The sequence below is a fragment of the Hemiscyllium ocellatum genome, chromosome 13 (assembly GCF_020745735.1).
Source record: "Hemiscyllium ocellatum isolate sHemOce1 chromosome 13, sHemOce1.pat.X.cur, whole genome shotgun sequence".
Classification (NCBI taxonomy): domain Eukaryota; kingdom Metazoa; phylum Chordata; class Chondrichthyes; order Orectolobiformes; family Hemiscylliidae; genus Hemiscyllium; species Hemiscyllium ocellatum.
This window is the reverse complement of record NC_083413.1, coordinates 39,323,243-39,345,417: the sequence shown is the minus strand read 5'-3', so window position 1 is coordinate 39,345,417 and position 22,175 is coordinate 39,323,243. Positions and strand designations below refer to the sequence as shown.

Below are 22,175 nucleotides of genomic sequence, written 5' to 3'. Positions count from 1 at the left end.
CAGCAGTGTAGTATTTTTCCTATAAGTCATCCAATTATCTATCCAAGTTCAGAGCTGAAGCTACACCCACAATCAAAATTAAAATCCTACAATCAAAGCTAAAGTGCTCCAACCAAACCTGAAGGTTACATATCTACAGTATACTGAATCATGGAGTACTCCTCACTTTTACAAAAAGGAAAGGCAGTTTACAAGGGACAAAGTGGATCAGACCTAAAAATAAACATTTAAAAAGTACTGAGAGGAAAGCTCTAACACATTACACCAGATAAACAAACAAATTTTTAAATGTTCCATTTTATTAAAAAGCTCACCAATTCACAGTCATTGGTTCTGTCATTTTGCCCCTTTGGAAAAGCATGAAAACAAAGATTCACCACTCATTCTTTTTAGGCATGAATGGCACCTACTGACGCAAGTCTGCAACTTTTAAAGGAGAAACAGCAGGTAATAAATGAAAGAAGCAAGGAAATAAGAAACAAAGGAAAACAAAACACCTCAGATGTAAATATGGACATTGTCTCAGGGTAATTGATCGTTCAGGTCTGAGAAGAGGAGAAATTTCTTCACTTAATGGGTCGTTAATCTCTGGAATTCTCTACTTCAGAGTGTTGTGAATACTCCATCACTGAACATAATAATGTTGGAATTGATAGACATTTGGTCTCTCAGAAAATCCAGGAAATTGGGCACAAGCAGGACAATGAAGCTCAAACCAAGATCACATTGAATGGAAATCCAGGCTCAATAGGTCTTATCATCTTTATCGACTTTTTTGTGCTCTTGTTCATCGTTGTTTACAAATCCCTCCATTATTTTACCCATTTCACAATTCTGTAATATTCTCCAATCCCACAGCCCTTAGGAATTTTTAAAGTCTTCCGATTATGGCCTTTTGTGCATTCCCAATTTTAACTGCTCCACTGAAAGCCAAACCCTAAGCTCTGGAATATTCCCCTCAAACCACGGTCTCTACCTTTCGATCACATATGCCTCCTTCGAGATATTCCTTCAAACTAATGCTTGGACGAAATAGAAATCAACATGCTAAATTATTCTCTTCAGAACTAATTCCTGTTGCTTGAAAGAATTGCCATGGAAGACCTAGCTTTAAAACAAAAAGCTGCTTGATTTTCATAAAGATGAGAAGGGGACATTGTAATATTGGATGAGGTCACAGAATTCTCTGGTATATATAGAAAAAACTGAGTCAGAAACTTATTTTATATTAGCAGTGGATCAAACCCACATTTCCAGATTTCATGTGATTTAATCCAAATGACTAGACAAAATCAAGTTATGCAGTAATTGCTGAAGTATTCACTAAGTTGGGCTTTTGGGCATTGTCCAAATAATTTTAACAGCAAGGTTTTTAAGTTTTCCTTGATACACAGGATATTGATCCACAAAATCTAACTTCATTGCAATGTTTCAAACCTCCCTATTTTTGTTTATTAAAAGGAATAAAGGGCACACTTACACTTGGAAAATAAAGAACTAAACAAGCTAAACAACAAAGTCTGAGTATATAGACGCACAAGTCTCTAGACATGGCTATACAAGTTGAAAAGACAATAGAGAGTGTAAATAAGGTATTGAGGCTCCTTTTCAGAGAAAAAGAGTGCAAAATGAGGTATTATAATTTTTAATTAGATAAGCCATGATCTCATTGATGGGCTGAAAGAACTATTTCTGCCACTATGCCTAGGTTTAATGGTCCAGTTGCTTTTCCTGTCCATTCTATGTAATTTAACACTCAAATTATCTTCACGGTCTCAGTTAATAATTGAAGATAAATTTCCAAATTTTAACATTCGATTGGAAATGTTAACATAAAGTGTTTCAATGCTGTCAATGCTTTACTACAGATTTTTAGCAGGACATATTGTGTATGCAGACAGATCCATTTTTTAAAGGCTTCAATAAACGATTATTAGTAAAGTAAATATCAATGGTGGAATAATGTTTTCCATAAAACTTTAATCTATTTCTTTGATTGAATAAAGTGGAAATTAAGTAAAAGGACTGAAATAACCTCCAATTGTCTCAACAATCTTATATATGCATTTGATCTTTAGAATTAATTTCAACGTGTTTCAACACATCACAATTCATATTGCAAAATGCTACATCAATGGAAATGTATTCTCAAATCCTGAAGCACATTAAACATGAGGCTCATATGCACTGTGGCCAACATTTGTTTTCATTTAATTTTATTTTAAAATATTCGGGTTTGTTATGCAATAAAGGATTGCATAAGTAATGTCTTGTAAATGTTAAACTACAGAAAAAATAAAAAGTCACTTTTGTTGTACAAAAGCTTAGGTATAAAACATTTAATCAAGACCAGAAGTTACCGGAATACATTAGAAATCAATTAATGATGTAATGCCGAAGACACCTTGTGCAAAATACTGAGAGTCAAAAGTGAATGCCGAATTAGTGTGTGAAGTGCATGACCATAATGTATTTCACCTCAGGGGACTCTTACTGTGATGTTTATTGGAAACAATTCAATTGTTTCATTAAGCACTCATCTGGAATCACAAATAACAAAAACTTTCGTGCAGCATGCTCCATTTGAGTATAAATTTCAACCAAGGTCATATTTTTAAAAAATAAAATCAGCTGTTAATCATTGCCATCTGCATTCACTTTATTTAGTTATTTATCAGTTATTTTTTCTTCCCCTGTTCTTGTACTCTCATACAGCGTACCCACATGCAATAGAAACATTTCAAAAGGAAACGTGTTTTTCTTGAGGGCTGCACTAGTTGCTCTTACAGAGGACGATGCAGATTATACTCAATGACACAATTAAGCAGATCATTCATCTGCTCTAAGGATTATGGATAAAGAATTATGTAACATGGACTGACCACACAGCATAATCCATTGCTCCCAATGTGGTCTCCTCTACACTGGGGAGACTGGACGCCTACTCTCAGAGTGCTTCACAGAACATCTCTGGAACACCCACACCAATCAACCCCACCACCCCGAGTCCGAACATTTCAACTCCCCCTCCCACTCTGCTGAGGACATGCAGGTCCTCGCCTCCTCCATCGCCACATCCTGCCACCCGATGCCTGGAGGAGGGGTGCCTCATCTTTTGCCTCAGAACCCTTCAACCCCACGGTATCAATGTGGACTTCACATTTTCATTTCCCCTCCCCCCACCTCACCCCAGTCCCAACCTTCCAGCTCAGCACTGTCCTAATGATCTGCCCCACTTGTCAATCTTCCCTCCCACCTATGCGCTCCACCCTCCTCTCCAACCTATCATCTTTACCCCCACCCTCCATCCACCTATTGCACTCAACTACCTTCTCCCCAGCACCACCCCCTCCCATTTATCTTTCCACTCTCCGAGGCTTTCAGCCTCTTTCCTGATGAAGGGCTTTTGCTTGAAACATCGATTTTCCTGCTTCTCGGATGCTGCCTGACCTGCTGTGTTTTTCCAGCACTACTCTAATCTTGACTCTAAACTTCAACATTTGCAGTCCTCACTTTCATCAGCATAACAACATCATTCTGTGATAGTTGATGCTTGCAATCACAAGTGTACCGCCTTATAACTTCTGTTGTGTAAGCTAACAGGTCTGAAAGGATTAATATTTATGTTACTTTGGCTCCACCCATTCCATTAATATCACATACAGACTGCGGGTGGAGACAAGGAGCTCTCCTCGAGCTTTGGAGACAGGGAATTCTACTCTAGCTTTAGAGAGAGCAGTGTACTTTGAGGTTGCACCCATTGCTATCAGGCTATTTTGTTATCTAAGAACAGCCTCTTTTGTCAATATTCTGTATTGATGTACCATCCACCTGGGGTCACTTGATAAGGTGAAGACTAAACAAAGAAAAAGGAGGATTGGTGGCAACAAACTACCCCAAACAACAATGACCCTGCAGCAATGACCCTGTGGGCGGCACGGTGACACAGTGGTTAGCACTGCTGCCTCACAGCGCCAGAGACCTGGGTTCAATTCCCGCCTCAGGCGACTGACTGTGTGGAGTTTGCACATTCTCCCCGTGTCTGCGTGGGTTTCCTCCCACAGTCCAAAAATGTGCAGGTTAGGTGAATTGGCCATGCTAAATTGCCCGTAGTGTTAGGTGCGTGGGCAAATGTAGGGGAATGGGTCTGGGTGGGTGTGCTTCGGCGGGTCGGTGTGGACTTGTTGGCCTGTTTCCACACTGTAAGTAATCTAATCTAAATACTGATAGAGGTGGCAAATACTACAAGGTGCCACAAAAGTTCATTGTCTCCAGATACCTACGCTTGTCTAGCATTACTCATTCATGGGATTTGGGTGTCAGTTGCTAAACCAACTTTTATTGCCCATTCCTAATTCTCCTTGACCTAATTGGCTTGCTAGACCATTTCAGATTGTCTTGGGTTTGGAGTCACTGTAGGCCAGATCAAGTAGTAATGGCAGATTTTCTTTCCTGAAGAACATTAATGAACACATCAACAATGGCTAGGTGATCACCATTTAATCATTAGCTTTTAATTCCAGATTTTGATTGAATTCAACTTTCGCCACCGGCCATGATGGATTTCAAACTCTTGGCCCACATCATTAGTTTGGGGTATCTGAATTACTCATCTAGTGACATTGCCACCACACTACCATCTCCATACTTTGATTTGATTTATTGTTGTCGCATGTACTGAAATTCAGTGGAAAAATGTTGTTTTGCATGCTCTACAGGCAGATCGTACCATACAAAGTTCATCAGGGTAGCAGAACAGAGTGCAGAATACAGTGTAACAGCCAGAGAGAAGGTGCAGAGAGAGTTCAACATTACCATTTGAGAGGTCCATTCAAAAGCGTGGTAACAGCAGGGAAGAAACTGTTCTTGAATCTGTACGCATGTGATTCAAACTTTCATATCTTCTGCCCGATGAAACAGGGTGGAAGCAAGTATAACTATGGTGGGAGGGATCTTTAATAATGTTGGTTGCTTTCCCATGGTTGGTTCACCAAGAGCAATTAATTTTTTTTAAAAATAAGCCTACAAAACCAAATAGCATGAACAACACTATTTGAAGTTCTTCTTTGCGTGAGCGACCCAACAATGAAGATTTAATTGTAATGAGTTCATTTCCTAGTCTATATAAAAAACAACGACTGTAATGGCCGATCCTTAACCCACAATCCCCAGAACAATGGCCACGTGCGAATAGCAAATAGCACGAAAGAGTTTCAAATTTACTTTGCAATTGCAACATGGTGCATATTTTAGCAGAAAAAATAACAAAAATGGTGTTAGAACTCAGAAACAAAACTGCTTAAGTAGAAATGTGCATTTAATAGTCAGCCTGAAATAGTTAAAATAATTAGATTTTTTACTAAGTTACACATCACACAACGCCAGGTTATAGTCCAAAAGATTTATTTGGAAGCATTAGCTTTCAGAGTGCTGCTTCTTCATCAGGGGTTGTGGAATATAAGCCTGTAAGTTTAATTTTACTGGAAACTGCTTAATGTTTCAATTTTTGAGAAACAAATCAGCAGAATCATTATTCTTAGGTGCTGAAAATTGTGCCTAGCCTGAAAGTGAGTCATGGTGCAATACTGGAAGAGTAAATGGCTAGATAACTAAATCAAAGGCCATATTACAACTTGTTTTAAGATTTCAGTTAATTTTGCTTAATTCAGATGCTTTCTGAAATGTGAAACTTAATCAGCTTGTGGTAGTAGATGTTACTTTAGTGAACAATCCTATGGCTCAACAGTCCTATGACCTGGAACTGTCTAGGCTGCGATAAGGAAGAGGTATATAAAGGCCTGGTTGATTAAGGACAGAAGGCACATGCATTGATGCAAGAAGCTGGGGCAGCATGGTGGCTTAATGCCTCACAGTGCCAGGGAGTCAGGTTCAATTCCAGCCTCCGCTGACTGTCCGTGTGGAGTTTGCACATTTTTCTTGTGTCTTCCTGGGTTTCCTCCAGGTGCTCTGGTTTTCTCTCATAGATGTGCACATCCAGACTGTCTCAAAATATTTTAAGAAGGCAGCCTAGAGCCTGTTTCTTTAAAAATTTTAAATGCAAATGTAAAGTATTGTGTTCCAGATGGAACTGGACTGGTCAAACTACTCAACATTAAGCAAAGCGATTTATTCAAACACTATAGTTAAAATATAACCAAAGAAAGAAGAAGTTAGAATAACAACTCTATTGGAAAACATAACAGAATAATATACAGTAACTATTACTAATTAATTGTTCCAACATAGTAACATCTCAAACATACCCCCTTGGCAAAAAGGCAAATTTAAAAGTCAGATTTTCTCACAGGCAGTGCCTCAGTAGGAAGAAAAACTCCAGTTTCTAGCTGTATACGAGAGAGGGGGGAACAAACATAGCTTCTACTTCTTCAAAACTCCAGGAGTTTCTGCTGAATCTAAAAGCTAGAAACAAAACTAGAAATCTTGGTCTGTGAGCGTTGACCACACCCATCCAAACTGCTTTTATTGTTCTAACTTTAGGGAAAAAACCCAAGCCTCACAAGCTATTTACATGACAACAGACTGCTCTGTACATCTTGTTTAATTTCGCTCTTAAAAGAAACTAGAACAAAATACACCTCCTTAAGCCACTGCATGTCACAAGGTGGATTGGCCGAAATAAATTGTCCATCGTGTCCAGGGTTGTGCAGGCTAGGTGGATTACCCATGGGAAATGCAGGGTTACGGGGATAGATTGGGGAGAGGGGTAGTTGGGTCTGCGTGGGATGTACTTCAGAGGAATGGCATGGACACAGTGGGCTGAATGGCCTCCTTCCGCACTGTAGAGATTCTATAATTCTAAGCTAATTGCATGTAGATAACATTAGGGTGGAATTTTACCCCATGGTTTAGACAAATAACTCAATATAGTATAATAAAGGCAACCTACATAGAACAATAAGATTCATTAGTAACACATTATATATCGAACCCACAAACAAAGGGTATAGAAGTCAGAGATTTTGGGAAGCCTAATGTAGTACATGATGGAAAGGATCTCTTGAGGGTAGATCCTTGCTAGTATCCTTGGGTAGTTTATAGAGTCATGGGTTTTATGTCTAAGTTGTATGACTCGAACACATATGACACCTTAAATGCAATATACCTGCAAAATTGGTCACAACTGATCCTTAATAATTAGGTAATTGACAACAAGAAAAAAAGTTAAACTAAAATATCAAAAAATCAGTGAGCTTGGAATCTCCAGTGATCCACATTAATTCACTGATAATCTTTCACTGAGATTGTTTGATCTGGACAACGGTTTCAGGATATTCAGAATGTATCAATGGGAAAACTTCAATCAGATCTTAATCAAGTCAACTTTCAGGCAGGAAGCTCACCACTGAAATGATAAAGCTCAATCCACTGAAACCTTAAATGTTTCAAAATAAGTAAATAGAAAAACTTTTATCTGTTTCATGCTACAGAAAATTACTGTAATTAAAAATGTTTTCATCACCAACACCATAACTTGTGGAATTTCGTAAATAGGAATGGGGAGCAGAATATTTAAGATCAATATTAGAAAGGGATTTTAACCCACCTACTACAAAGAAGGCAGCAGGATAATTGCTAAGATGTTAGCACAAGGTACAAGTCAAATTGATGCATGTGCCTTATTTACTGCTGGCAGTGCTCAGGCAGTTGCTTGTTGGAAGATGGCTAATTTGGAATGCAGGACATCAAAAAGAGCATTTAAAGCCAGAATGCACTTTTTACATAGGGCTCTTGTGGAGCAGTGGTAAAGTTCCTAACTCTGAGCCAGGAGGACTGGGGTTAAATCCCACCTGCTCCTGAAGTGTGCCATAACACATCTGAACAAGCTGATTAAAAAATATCTTGACTATTATGTTTAGGATTACATGGTGAACAGTGGTGGAAAGGACTGTGCATCTTTTAATAGAACTCTTGTGGTGCAATGTAAATGCCAGGAAGCTTGGGTTCAAATATCGTTCAAAGTCAAAACTGCTGTGGTGATAGCATAGTGGTATTATCACTAGACTATTAATCCAGAGATTCCGGTAATGTTCTGGAGAACCAGGTTCAGATTCCATGATGACAGATGGTGGAATTTGAATTCAATACAATGAGGTTATAGTCATAGAGATTTACAGCATGGAAACAGACCCTTCGGTCCAATGCGTCCATGCCAACCAGATATCCTAACCTAATCTTGTCCCATTAGCCAGAACTTGGCTCATATCCCTCTAAACCCTCCCTATGCATATACCCATCCAGATGCCTTTTAAATGCTGCAATTTTACCAGCCTCACCACTGCCTCTGGAGCTCATTCCATACACGCACCATCCTCTGTGTGAATACAAAACTGACCCTTAGGTACCTTTTATGTCTTTCCCCTCACACCCTAAACCTATGCCCCTGTTCTGGTCTCTCCCACCCCAGGGAAAAAAACTTTGTATATTTATCCTATCCATACCCCTCATGATTTTATAAACACCTATAAGATGTTGTGGTTCTGTTCGCCGAGCTGGGAATTTGTGTTGCAGACTTTTCGTCCCCTGTCTACGTGACATCCTCAGTGCTTGGGAGCCTCCTGTGAAGCGCTTCTGTGATCTTTCCTCCGGCATTTGTAGTGGTTTGTATCTGCCGCTCCCAGTTGTCAGTTCCAGCTGTCCATTGCAGTGGCCGGTATATTGGGTCCAGGTCGATGTGCTTATTGATTGAATATGTGGATGAGTGCCATGCCTCTAGGAATTTCCTGGCTGTTCTCTGTTTGACTTGTCCTATAATAGTAGTGTTGTCCCAGTCGAATTCATGTTGCATGTCATCTGCGTGTGTAGCTACTAGGGATAGCTAGTCATGTCGTTTCGTGGCTAGTTGGTATTCATGGATGCGGATCGTGAGCTCTCTTCTGTTCGTCCTATGTAGTGTTTTGTGCAGTCCTCACATGGGATTTTGTACACTACGTTGGTTTTGCTCACGCTGGGTATCGGGTCCTTCGTTCTGGTGAGTTGTTGTCTGAGAGTGGCTGCTGGTTTGTGTGCTGTTATGAGTCCTAGTGGTCGCAGTAGTCTGGCTGTCAGTTCGGAAATGTTCCTGATGTATGGTAGTGTGGCTAGTCCTTTGGGTTGTGGCATGTCCTCGTTCCGTTGTCTTTCCCTTAGGAATCTGTTAATGAAATTGCGCGGGTTTCCATTTTTGGCGAACACATTGTATAGGTGTTCCTCTTCTTCTTTTTGCAGTTCTGGTGTACTACAGTGTGTGAATTCACCACAAAGGTATACAGGAAAGCCACACACACAGACCAAATCTTGATATACGAAAGCAACCACCCCAACACACACAAAAGAAGTTGCATCAAGACACTATTCAAAAGGGCCACAACACACTGCACTAGGACTCATAACAGCACACAAACCAGCAGCCACTCTCAGACAACTCACGAGAACGAAGGACCCGGTACTCAGCAAGAGCAAAACCAATGTAGTGTACAAAATCCCATGCAAGGACTGCACAAAACACTACATTGGACAAACAGGAAGACAGCTAAAGATCCGCATCCATGAACACCAACTAGCCACGAAATGACACGACCTTAGTAGCTACACATGCAGATGACATGCAACATGAATTCGACTGGGACAACACTACTAATATAGGACAAGCCAAACAGAGAACAGCCAGGGAATTCCTAGAGGCGTGGCACTCATCCACAGATTCAATCAATAAACATATCGATCTGGACCCAATATACCGACCACTGCAGCGGACAGCTGGAACTGACAACCGGAAGCAGCAGGTTCAAACCACGACAAATGCCGGATGAAAGATCACAGAAGCGCTTCACAGGAGGCTCCCAAGCACTGAGGCTGTCACCTAGACAGGGGATAAAATGTCTGCAACACAAATTCCCAGCTCGGTGAACAGAACCACAACAATGAGCACCCGAGCTACAAATCTTTTCACAAACTTTGAACGCCTATAAGGTCACCCCTCAGCCTCCAATGCTCCAGGGAAAACAGTCCCAAGCCTGTTCAGCCTCCCCCTATAGCTCAAATCCTCCAACCCTGGCAACTTCCTTGTCAATCTTTTCTGAACTCTTGCAAGTTTCACAATATCCTTCCGATACGAAGGAAACCAGAATTGCACGCAATATTCCAAAAGTGGCCTAACCAATGTCCTGTACAGCCAATACGATCAATAAAGGAAAGCATACCAAACACCTTCGTCACTGTCCTATCTACTGTACCTGCGACTCTGCGTTCAAGGGATTATGAACCTGCACTCCAAGGTCTTTTTGTTCAGCAATGCCTCCTAGATCCTTACCATTAAGTCTATAAGTTCTGCTAAGATTTGCTTTCCCAAAATGTAGCACGTCACATTTATCTGAATTAAACTCCATCTGCCAGTCCTCAGCCCATTGACCCATGTGATCAAGATCCCATTGTAATCTGAGATAACCCTCTTCGCTGTCCACTACACCTCCAATTTTGGTGTCACCTGCAATCTTACTAACTATACCTCCTTTGTTCACATCCAAATCATTTATATAAATGACGAAAAGCAGTGGACCCAGCACCAATCTTTGTGGCACTCCACTCATCACAGGCCCCCGGTCTGAAAAGTAACTCTCCACTATCACTCTGTCTTCCACCTTTGAGCCAGTTCTGTTTCCAAATGGCTAGTTCTCCCTGTATTCCATGAGATTTAACCTTGTGAACCAGTCTCCCATGAGGAACCTTGTCGAACGCCTTACAGAACTTATATAGATCACATCCACCACTCTGCCCTCATCAATCCTCTTTTGTTACTTCTTCAAAAACCTCAATCAAGTTCATGAGACATGATTGACAGTCTAATGACCATGAAATAGTTGCTGATTGTTGGAAAAACTCATCCCCTTTAGGGAAGGAAATCTTAACTAGTCTAGTCCACATGTGACTCCAGATCCACAGCAACGTGGTTGCATCTCAAAAGAAATTAACACTGGCCTTGCCAGTTACATCCACATCCCACTAATGAATTAAAATTAGCTTTTTAAAAAAATGTTCCATTTGCTCCAGTGGCATGTAGTAACATCTCTGGGCAGACTGATTACAGAATAGGCTGTTTTCAATTACTGCTGTTATGAAGATGGCAGCCAAAACAATACTAAAAGAACATCCTGTTTTTCAGATAATCCATTGGAGTTCCTTTTGTGAGTTAGTCCAGGCAAAACCAAATATCCTGAGGGCAGTGCCCTGATGTGGAAAAGCAAATTAAAGTAAGGATAATTGTTTCCAGGGCCTGGAGCCATCATGGTTCGATTCCCTTCATTCTCACTCGCTTCTTTACTTTTCCTGCACCATCTATAATCTCAATGGTTGCAAGCCTTAGGTCCTCCATTTCTAAGCATTCAGCTCCAATCATAGCAGCGTACTTCACTGAATCCTGGTACATTGCAAACTGCACATCATGCACCTACTACAGTCGTCACAATTACTGTCCCCATTATCCTGTGCATCTGCAATGTTCCACACACTATCCTTGCTGTTCGAGACATGATATGCATATCTACACAACCAATGCATGGGATACACACTAATACACTTTTTCTTTGTTATAGTACAAACACACAATCACAAGGAGCAGATGATGGGGTCACTAGCCTTAAAAGTCCTGTGGTAAATGGAAGAGGATGTTCTGGAACTAGGGTGCTGTGGGGCATCAGGAATGATGGAACTTGAAAGATTGGTGTACATATTCCACAAGGGATATGACCACCATATCCTCCTTTACTCTTCTCATTGAACTCTGTCCCTGACATACCCTGCATGACAAAGTAGGCCTGCTTTGAGCTGACATCCATCTATTCTTTGCCATTAAGTCCTCCATTTCTTTTCTTACCAAATCAAACAGAAATACAGGGACAAGGTACAGGACAGGAGCAGGAGAACAGACCTTTTCAAGATGTAACTTGTAAGGAGCTCTCAGCTATCTGTAAGAATAATAGGGTTGTTATGGTCGGGGATTTTAACTTTCCAAACATCGACTGAAACTGCCATAGTGTTAAGGGTTTAGATGGAGAGGAATTTGTTAAGCATGTACAAGTCAATTTTTCTGATTCAGTTATGTGAATGTACCTACTAGAGAAGGTGCAAAACTTGACCTACTCTTGGGAAATAAGCCAGGGCAGGTGACTGAGGTGTCAGTGGGGGAGCACTTTGGGGCCAGCAACCATAATTCTATTAGATTTAAAATAGTGATGGAAAAGGATAGACCAGATCTAAAAATTGAAATTCTGAATTGGAGAAAGGCCAATTTTGACGGTATTAGGCAAGAACTTTCAAAAGCTGATTGGGGGCAGATGTTTGCAGGTAAAAGGGATGGCTGGAAAATGGGACGCCTTCAGAAATGAGATAACGAGAATCCAGAGACAGTATATTCCTGTTAGGGTGAAAGGTATAGGGAATGCTGGATGACGAAAGAAATTGAGGGTTTGGTTCAGAAAAAAAAGGAAGCATATGTAAGGTATAGACAGGAAAGATCGAGTGAATCCTTGGAAGAGTATAAAGAAAGTAGGAGTATACTTAATAGGGAAATCAGGAGGGCAAAAAGAGGACATGAGATAGCTTTGGCAAATAGAATTAAGGAGAATCCAAAGGGTTTTTACAAATACATTAAGGACAAAAGGGTAACTAGGGAGAGAATAGGGCCCCTCAAAGACCAGCAAAGCTGCCTTTGTGAGGAGCCGCAGAAAATGGGGGAAATACTAAACGATTATTTTGCAGTATTTACTGTGGAAAAGGATATGGAAGATACAGAATATAGGGAAATAGATGGTGACACCTTGAAAAATGTCCATATTACAGAGGAGGAAGTGCTGGATGGCTGGAAACGCACAAAGGAGGGAAAATCCCCAGGATCTGATCAGGTGTACCCTAGAACTCTGTGGGAAACTAGGAAAGTGATTGCTGGGCCTCTTGCTGAGATATTTGTATCATCGATGGTCACAGGTCAGGTGCCAGAAGACTGGAGGTTGGCTAACGTGGTGTCACTGTTTAAGATGTGTGGTAAGGACAAGCCAGGGATCTATAGATCAGTGAGCCTGATGTTGGTGGTGGGCAAGTTGTTGGAGGGAATCTGAGGTACAGGATGTACATGTATTTGGAAAGGCAAGGACTGACTGGAGATAGTCAACATGGCTTTGTGCATGGGAAATCATGTCTCACAAACTTGATGAGTTTTTGAAGAAGCAACAAAGAGGATTGATGAGAGCAGAGTGGTAGTTGTGATCTACATGGACTTCAGTAAGGCATTCAACAAGGTTCCCCATGGAAGACTGGTTAGCAAGGTTAGATCTCACAGAATACAGGGAGAACTAGCCATTTGGATACAGAACTGGCTCAAAGGTAGAAGACAGAGGGTGGTGGAGGGTTGTTTTTCAGAATGGAGGCCTGTGACCAGCGGAGTGCCACAAGGATCGGTGCTGGGTCCACTACTTCTTAATCATTTATATAAATGCTTTGGATGTGAGCATAAGAGGCATTGTTAGTAAGTTTGCAGATGACACCAAAATTGGAGGTGTAGTGGACAGCGAAGAAGGTTACTTCAGATTACAACAGGATCTTGATCAGAAAGTAGTGGCAGATGGAGTTTAATTCAGATAAATGCGAGGTGCTGCATTTTGGGAAAGCAAATCTTAGTGTCAGGACTGTTGCTGAACAAAGACCTTGGAGTGCAGGTTCATAGCTCCTTGAAAGTGGAGTCGCAGGTAGATAGGATAGTGAAGGCGGCGTTTGGTATGCTTTCCTTTATTGGTTAGAGTATTGAGTACAGGAGTTGGCAGGTCATGTTGTTGCTATACAGGACATTGGTTCGGCCACTGTTGGAATATTGCATGCAATTCTGGTCTCCTTCCGATCAGAAGGATGTTGTGAAACTTGAAAGGGTTCAGAAAAGATTTACAAGGGTGATGAACGGTTCTGGCCCGAAACGTCAAATTTCCTGTTCCTTGGATGCTGCCTAACCTGCTGTGCTTTAACCAGCAACACATTTTCAGCTCTGATCTCCAGCATCAGCAAACCTCACTTTTTACAAGGGTGTTGCCAAGGTTGGAGGATCTGAGCTACAAAGAAAGGCTGAACAGGCTGGGCCTATTTTCCCTGGAGTGTCGGAGGCTGAGGGGTGACCTTATAGAGGTTTATAAAATCATGAGGGACATGGATAGGATAAATAGTCAAAGTCTTTTCCCAGGGTCAGGGAGTCCAGAACTAGAGGGCATAGGTTTAGGGTGAGAGGGGAAAGATATAAAAGAGAACGAATGGGCAACCTTTTCACACAGAGGGTGGTACAGGAATTAATTGAGCTGCCAGAGGAAGTGGTGGAGGCTGGTACAATTGCAACATTTAAGAGGCATTTGGATGGGTATATGAATAGGAAGGGTTTGGAGGAATATGGGCCGGGTGATGGCAGGTGGGACTAGATTGGGTTGGGATATCTAGTCGGCATGGACAGGTTGGACCAAAGGGTCTGTTTCCATGCTGTACATCTCTATGACTCTATGTAGCATCAATCGGCCCTAACCTTGTTTGCATCATTTTAAAAACTGACAGGCTCACATCCACCACTTCCAACCTCATCGTCCCACAACCCCGCACCACCCATTTCTACCTCCTGCCCAAAATCCACAAACCTGACTCCCCCGGCCGAGCCATTGTCTCAGCCTGCTCCTGTCCCACTGAACTCATCTCTGCATACCTCGACACGGTCCTGTCCCCCTTAGTCCAAGAACTCCCCACCTACGTTCGGGACACCACCCACGCCTTCCACCTCCTCCATGATTTTCAATTCCCTGGCACCCAACGCCTTATCTTCACCATGGACATCCAGTCCCTATACACCTCCATTCCCCCATCACGAAGACCTCAAAGCCCTCTGCTTCTTCCTTTCCCACCGACCCAAGCAGTACTCTTCCACTGACACCCTCCTTTGACTGACTGAACTGGTCCTCACTCTGAACAACTTCTCTTTCCAATCCTCCCACTTCCTCCAAACCAAAGGAGTAGCCATGGGCACTCGCATGGGCCCCAGCTATGCCTGCCTCTTCGTCGGATATGTGGAACAGTCCATCTTCTGCAGCTACATTGGCACCACCCCCCATCTTTTCCTCCGCTACATCGATGACGGTGTCAGTGCTACCTCGTGCTCCCACAAGGAGGTTGAACAGTTCATCCACTTTACTAACACCTTCCACCCCAACCTCAAATTTACCTGGACCGGCTCAGACTCCTCCATCTCCTTCCTAGACTTTTCCATTTCTACCTCGGGCGACCGACTCAACATGGACATTCACTATGAACCGACCGACTCCCACAGCTACCTAGATTACACCTCCTCCCACCCTGCCCCCTGTAAAAACGCCATCTTATATTCCCAATTCCTTTGCCACCACCGCATCCCAGGAGGACCAATTCCAATACCGAACAAGCAGATGGCCTCCTTCTTCAAAGATGGCAATTTCCCCTCAGACGTGGTTGACGATGCTCTCCACCGCATCTCCTCCACTTCCCGCTCCTGAACCCCAGCCCTCCAATCTCCACCAGGACAAAGCCCCACTGGTCCTCACCTACCACCCTACCAACCTCCAGATACATCATATCACCCTTCATCATTTCTGCCACCTTCAAACAGACCCCACCACCAAGGATATATTTCCCTCCCCTCCCCTATCAGCGTTCCGGAAAAACCACTCCCTCCGCGACTCCCTCGTCAGGTCCACACCCCCCACCACTCCCAGCACCTTCCCCTGCAACCACAAGAAATGCAAAACTTGCGCCCACACCTCCTCCTTCACTTCCCTCCAAGGCCCCAAGGGATCCTTCCATATCTGTCACAAATTCACCTGCACCTCCACACACATCATTTACTGCATTCGCTGCACCCGATGTGGCCTCCTCTATATTGGGGAGACAGGCCGTCTACATGCGGAATGTTTCAGAGAACACCTCTGGGACACCTGCACCAACCAACCCAACCGCCCTGTGGCTGAACACTTTAATTCCCCCTCCCACTCTGCCAAGAACATGCAGGTCCTTGGCCTCCTCCATCGCCAGACCATGGCAATACGACGCCTGGAGGAAGAGCACCTCATCTTCCACCTAGGAACCCTCCAACCACAAGGGATGAATGCAGATTTCTCCAGCTTCCTCAGTTCCCCTCCCCCCACCTTATCTCAGTCCCAACCCTCAGACTCAGCACCACCCTCCTAACCTGCAATCTTCTTCCTGACCTCTCTGCCCCCACCCCCACTCCGGCCTATCACCCTCACCTTAACCTCCTTCCACCTATCGCATTTCCAATGCTCCTCCCCCCAAGTCCCTCCTCCCTACCTTTTATCTTAGCCTGCTTGGCACACCCTCCTCATTCCAAAGAAGGACTATGCCTGAAACGTTCCTTGGATGCTGCCTGACCTGCTGTGCTTTTCCAGCAACACATTTTTCAGGCTCACATATGGCACCAGAAAGGCTAGCTAAGTTTAAGAGAGGAGTGTCACCAGAATGTCCCAAATGTAAAATTAATATAGGCACACTCACACATTGTTATTGGTCATGTTGCAAGATCGAAAGATATTGGAGTGATATAGTAAGGGAATTAAAGGACATTCTGGGGATTGAAATTAATATAGATCCAATAATTCTTCTTTTGGGGCTGCCAAATTTGCCCTCTCTGGGGGAACATGGAATGAAACTGTGTAATATCCTTGCCCATTGCGCGAGGAAGAACATCCTACTAAACTGGACATCAGAAAAACCACCAGGTCTTATGGTGTGGCGTAAGCTGGTGATGGTGCATCTCCCCCAAGATTACGTCACAAACGGAACAGTTTTATAGGACGTGGCGGCCCTTTTTAAATTATATAGAAACTGACTTGTCGGCAACATTAGTCAGGGCCATTTGTAAAAGATTTAATAAAGCTTTTCAATAAAAAATATTTAAGTAAAAAAAACCGAGAGGCTATCTGATTTACAGGATCCATTCAAGTGGTGTGAACTGGGAGATTTACTGAAAACAATTGCATAGACTCGAAGGCCCGCAAAACCCAAAGATAGCTGACCAGAGGGTTAGGTAGCATCATAACCATGCAGTTATCAGGTGACATACTTCAGCCACAACCTCCATGGTGCTGGAGAAATGAGCTGTTTTTGATTGAATTTCTTCACCAGCACTACCGAATGCCACAAAGGATAGAGACTGCACTTCTGAGCTCTATTGAATTTATTCACCATATGTTAATTCCATGAACTAGGAGATCAAAACAACTGGGTCAAGATGCAATTCGTATACATTTGTAATACACTGTGGTAACTTGCAATTCAATGTCATTTTTAGTCATAATCAGAGTCATCGTTACAGAGATATACAGCATGCAAACAGACCCTTTGGTCCAACATATCCACGCTGACCAGATATCCTAATCTAATCTAATCGCATTTGCCAGAACATGGCCCATATCTTTTTAAACCCTTCCTATTCATATACCCATCCAGATGACTTTTGAATGCTGTAGTTGTACCAGCCTCCATTACTTTTTCTGGCACCTCATTCCATACGCGCACCATCCTCTGAGTGATGAAGTTGCCCCTTAGGTCCTTTTTATACCTTTCCCCTCTCATCCTCAACTCGTATCCTCCAGTTCTGGACTCTCCCACCCCAGTTAATAAAGTAAAATCGGCTTTCTTTCATAATTAAAATATTATACTGAAAAATATGGCTGAGGTAAGTGAGCCATCTTATCTATGTCTCAAGTGGTTTAAAACTAGGTGTTTTCATACAACTTCAATTGAAATTTAAGCAAAACAAAATAAAACAATTTGCCAAGATACTGGGGTCAGAATCATTTTCAGTGTAGTATAGAAACAATGATGGGGTAGGTTTTAATAGCATTGGAGAGTACATCTCAGGCAGGTGAAGTTGAATAGTTAGCATATGATCCACTTTTATTTCAAAATTACTTATTTCAAATAATCTGATCACTTAAATCATCAATTCAATTCAGATTTTCCAAAGTTGCACATTTGACTTAAATGAAGTTACTGGACAATTCAAATAATTTACTAGAAAACAAATGGTTTGAAATGATTAATAGAGTGCAAACACTATGCTGTCTTCACTGCACAAAATATCTGACAGCATAGCCTCTGAAATATAAAGAAATTTACTCTGTAGAAAGGGCGTGTTGAATAGGCATCCCTAGAGTCCCAGTTTTCACCTTGGGTATTAATTTGAACAACTCACATTAAATAACACCATGGAAGCATGAATAAAATAAAACAAAGGAAAATATTTCTTTAAAGTCAACCAATTGCATTCAGATGGTACTGAGTTGGGAGATTTGGGAAGCTGTGTGGTGGAATTCAACTAAAAGTGTCAACATAGATTGGTTTAATGAAAAGCCATCCCAAAAGTAATTTTGTAGATATGATCTAAAGTATGGAGATTTCATTTTATTTATCCTTGTATGTGGGGGCAGTATTTTTTGCAGATTACAAATTGTTCTTGAGAGTTGCCTTATTGTACCACCCACAATGCTGTTAGGGAGGATGTGTCAAGATTTTGAACAGGTATGTTTGTTAAGTGTTTGAGTGGGGCCTTATATTATGTGATAGAGTGAAATATAGTAGGTGTACATATATTTTAAAAAATGAGGTTCCAAAAAGAATAGAAAATGCTCAGAGAAGCATCAATTCTTTGCAACTTTTGGGTAGTAAACGAAGAGTTCCATCCTCATCTCCTGATTATCTCCCCATCAGAGTGAACACTTAACCACAGCCTATAGATTTTTCCAAGAAATCAAAGAACAAACACCCATGCCACAGTCCCCTCCAAAATGCCCAATCAATTATGAATAAGACTGTTATCATGATTAACATGCAAACTTTTTAATAAAATTAGTAGTTTGATAGTACAGACCTTGCATATTCCTTAAAAAGGACACAATTCATTGTTTCTTTACCTAGCATCAAGACAATTTACAAGAAATACCAAGTAAAGGGAAAACAGCATTTATAATATGACAGAAGAGTGTTGTTTGATTGGCAAGGGGACTGATTGGTAGCCATGGAAAAAGCATCAGCTAATGATGACTGACATTTAGCTGACAAACTCTGTTTAAATTTTAAACCAGCAATTTGATCGATTGGTATGGCACTACCTTGAGAAATGAACCAGAGAATGGTTGAGAGCTGCTTTGTTGAGTTGTAACAGACATGGTAGGTATAAATGTTCTTTCAGTCTGTAAAGAACAGGCTCTTACTCTGTAGTTGCCAGTATACACAAGTGCGTCATACTGCACACCCAGCTGACAATCCTAACTTGAAATACTTCATTCACGCAAGAGCATTTAGCAAATGCTGTCCAATTGCAGAATCACATGTAATGTTGGGCATTACATTGTGAGTTTTACTGATTGTGTATAGTCAGTAACAAATATGTTGCCAACTGGAGGAAATTACTGCTTGATATCATAGATCAGTCTTTGAGTCATATGGCACTGGCACTTGGAAGAGCTATAAGTTTTGTTTTGTGATATAAAATGGTAAAAGGAAGTTTGGACTACTATACTGCAGTGAAGGAACTAGTTTCTCTTTACAACTTGAAGCAAAAGTAGGCTGTGTGGTGTTCACTCATTGGCAAGACAAGAATATGCATCTTTTAAGAGAAGCTGGCTTAGATACTTCTGTGAGATTAGCTGGTACCAAATGCCTTTGGAATGAAAAACAGAAATCCACCAGCAATTGAGTCTAAATTAGTTTTAAGGAGAAGGTTTTACTCAACACTGAGAAGACAGCAGTTGGTCACTCAGACCTTCAAAAACCTAATACAAAATGGTTTCCTCTCTGTCTTTCTATTAGTGAAAGAAAATCAGCACGAAATGACTTTGCAACTCAAGCAAAGACTTAGGTCCAACTAACCAGTTGCCGAGTTGAGGCTGTAGTCGACAGTGTGATATGGTCACCAGAAAGCAAATAATTGTGAGAAAGTTACTTAAAAATGGACTCTTCATCCACAGGGTTTAATCTTTTTTGCTGATATTTTCCAACCAGGATATCCTTGCCAACCTGTCTCATCTGTTCTGTACAATCAACTTATATATTAATATATGCATGATTACATCAAAAAGGGATTTGCTTTAAGTTTGCATATGAGTACCAAACGATTTATGAATTTTGGTCTGAGTTTCTTAAACTTTAAATTGTAATCAGTCAGATAAATTAACCGTCCTATTGATTAAATTAGTCAGTTTCACAGTTGTGATGACTTATGGAAAAGTGGGGCTTGGTTTCCAGTGCGCACCAGGGTCATGACACACTGAAATTCATATATCATGTTGTTTATTGTGTGATAAACAGCACATCTTTTGGCTTAACGGCAGTAATTTGTTTGTAGAGAACACCACTCCTCTTGCTATTGCATACTAGAGTGTGAAAAATCCTAAGTATGTGAAGAATTATGCTGACAACAAATTTAGGATGATCTGTCAGGCATGCAGTGTGATATACTTGCACTTGCTGGAAGATATGTATGTTCATACACAAGTCTTTGATTTTTGCAAACAGAAAGAACACATAAACACAATGTTACTGTTTCACCTCAACAAAAAAATGATAGCCATTCTCTGCTTCATTTCTCAAGGCAATGATTTCATCAATCAATTTAAAATTTAAACAAAGGTTGGCAGTCAACTGTCAATTATCATAACTGATGTATTCGCCTTGGCAAAGCTTTTACTAAACTCCACTTACCAACCAATCATCACTCTCCTGTTGTTGTCCCATTTCCCTATTCCTGTATCAGTCAAAGCATACACTCAGAGACACAGTATGGCTTTGCCTCCTTCATCTTTATTCCAGGTCCTGGAGGAAGAAGAATAATCGCCCATGTGCACAGAGACATGAGTTCTTGGTCTTCTCTTGAACAGCAGATTCTTAATGAATTATAGAGTCACTTACTGGGAGCAGCATCCAGATAAGGGAATATTCATATTGATTGGGTGACTGTTATAATCAGAGAGTGTCAATAGTAGAGATTAAGCCATTTGCTGTTACACAATGAATGTTCTTAACCTTGTTAACTGGCTTCACATAATGATGCTTTTCACCTTGTAGGTGGCATTACTTAATGAATACTTTTCAATTGTTAACCCACTACCCTTGCATCCAGCACTTCATTGTCTACTGCAAGTTCTTATCTGGTCAAAGTCATGCTAGCTGAACCTTTGCAACCCAAAACTTAACTCTTTCCATACCTGCTCATATCTTATACACTTTCTCATTGTGATACAGTGTGCATAGTACTTTCAGTCATTTGGTTTTTTCTGGCAATTGACCTGATTAGTACGAGACAAAACCCATCAACGAAATGTGTCTTTTTTAATTCACTCACTGGTTGTTAGCATTGCCGCCTGGACAGCATTTTATTGGCTGATGAAGAGCATATGGTCAAAACACTGACTTTCTGCTCCTCGGATGCTGCCTGACTGGCTGTGCTTTTCCAGCACCACACTCTTCGACTCTGAGCTCCAGCATCTGCAGTCCTCACTTTCTTTTTTGTCTGTCCCTAGTTGCCATTGAAAAAAAGTGGTGGTAAGCTGCCTTCTTAAATGCCCGTAGAGAGGGAATTCCAGGATGTTAACCCAGTAACACTGAAAAAAATGGCATATATTTCCAAGTTAGGATGGTGAGGGGTTTGGAGGGGAACTTTCAGGGGTTGATGTTCCCATGTATCTGTTACCTTGCCTTTCTAGATGGAAGCGATCATGGGTTTGGAAGGTGTTGTCTCAGGATCTTCAATGAATTTTGTAGTAGATCACAGACAGTAGACACTGTTGCTGCGGAGTGTTGATGATGGAAGACATGGATGCTTGTGAATGTGATGCCAATCAAGTGGGCTGCTTTGTCTTTGATGGTGTCAAGCTTCAAGTGTTGTTGAAACTGAACTCATCCAGACAAGTGGGGAGCATTCCATCACACTCCTGACTTATACCTTGCTAGATGTGGGCAGGCTTTGGGCAGTCAGGTGTAGAGTTACTTGCCACAATATTCCCAGCCTCGGATCTGCTCCTGTAGCCACTGAATTTATATGGCGAGTCCAGTTGAGTTTTTGGTCAATGATAATCCCCAGGATGTTGATAGGGGGGATTCAGTGATGGTAA

At 41.6% G+C, this 22,175-nt stretch overlaps 1 protein-coding gene across 1 annotated transcript in view; it reads right to left on the bottom strand.

The window, feature by feature from the left end:
- xxylt1 (xyloside xylosyltransferase 1) overlaps positions 1 to 22,175 on the bottom strand; it is a 176,680-nt gene that overhangs the window by 61,503 nt on the left and 93,002 nt on the right. The gene's annotated exons all lie outside the window — the stretch shown is intronic.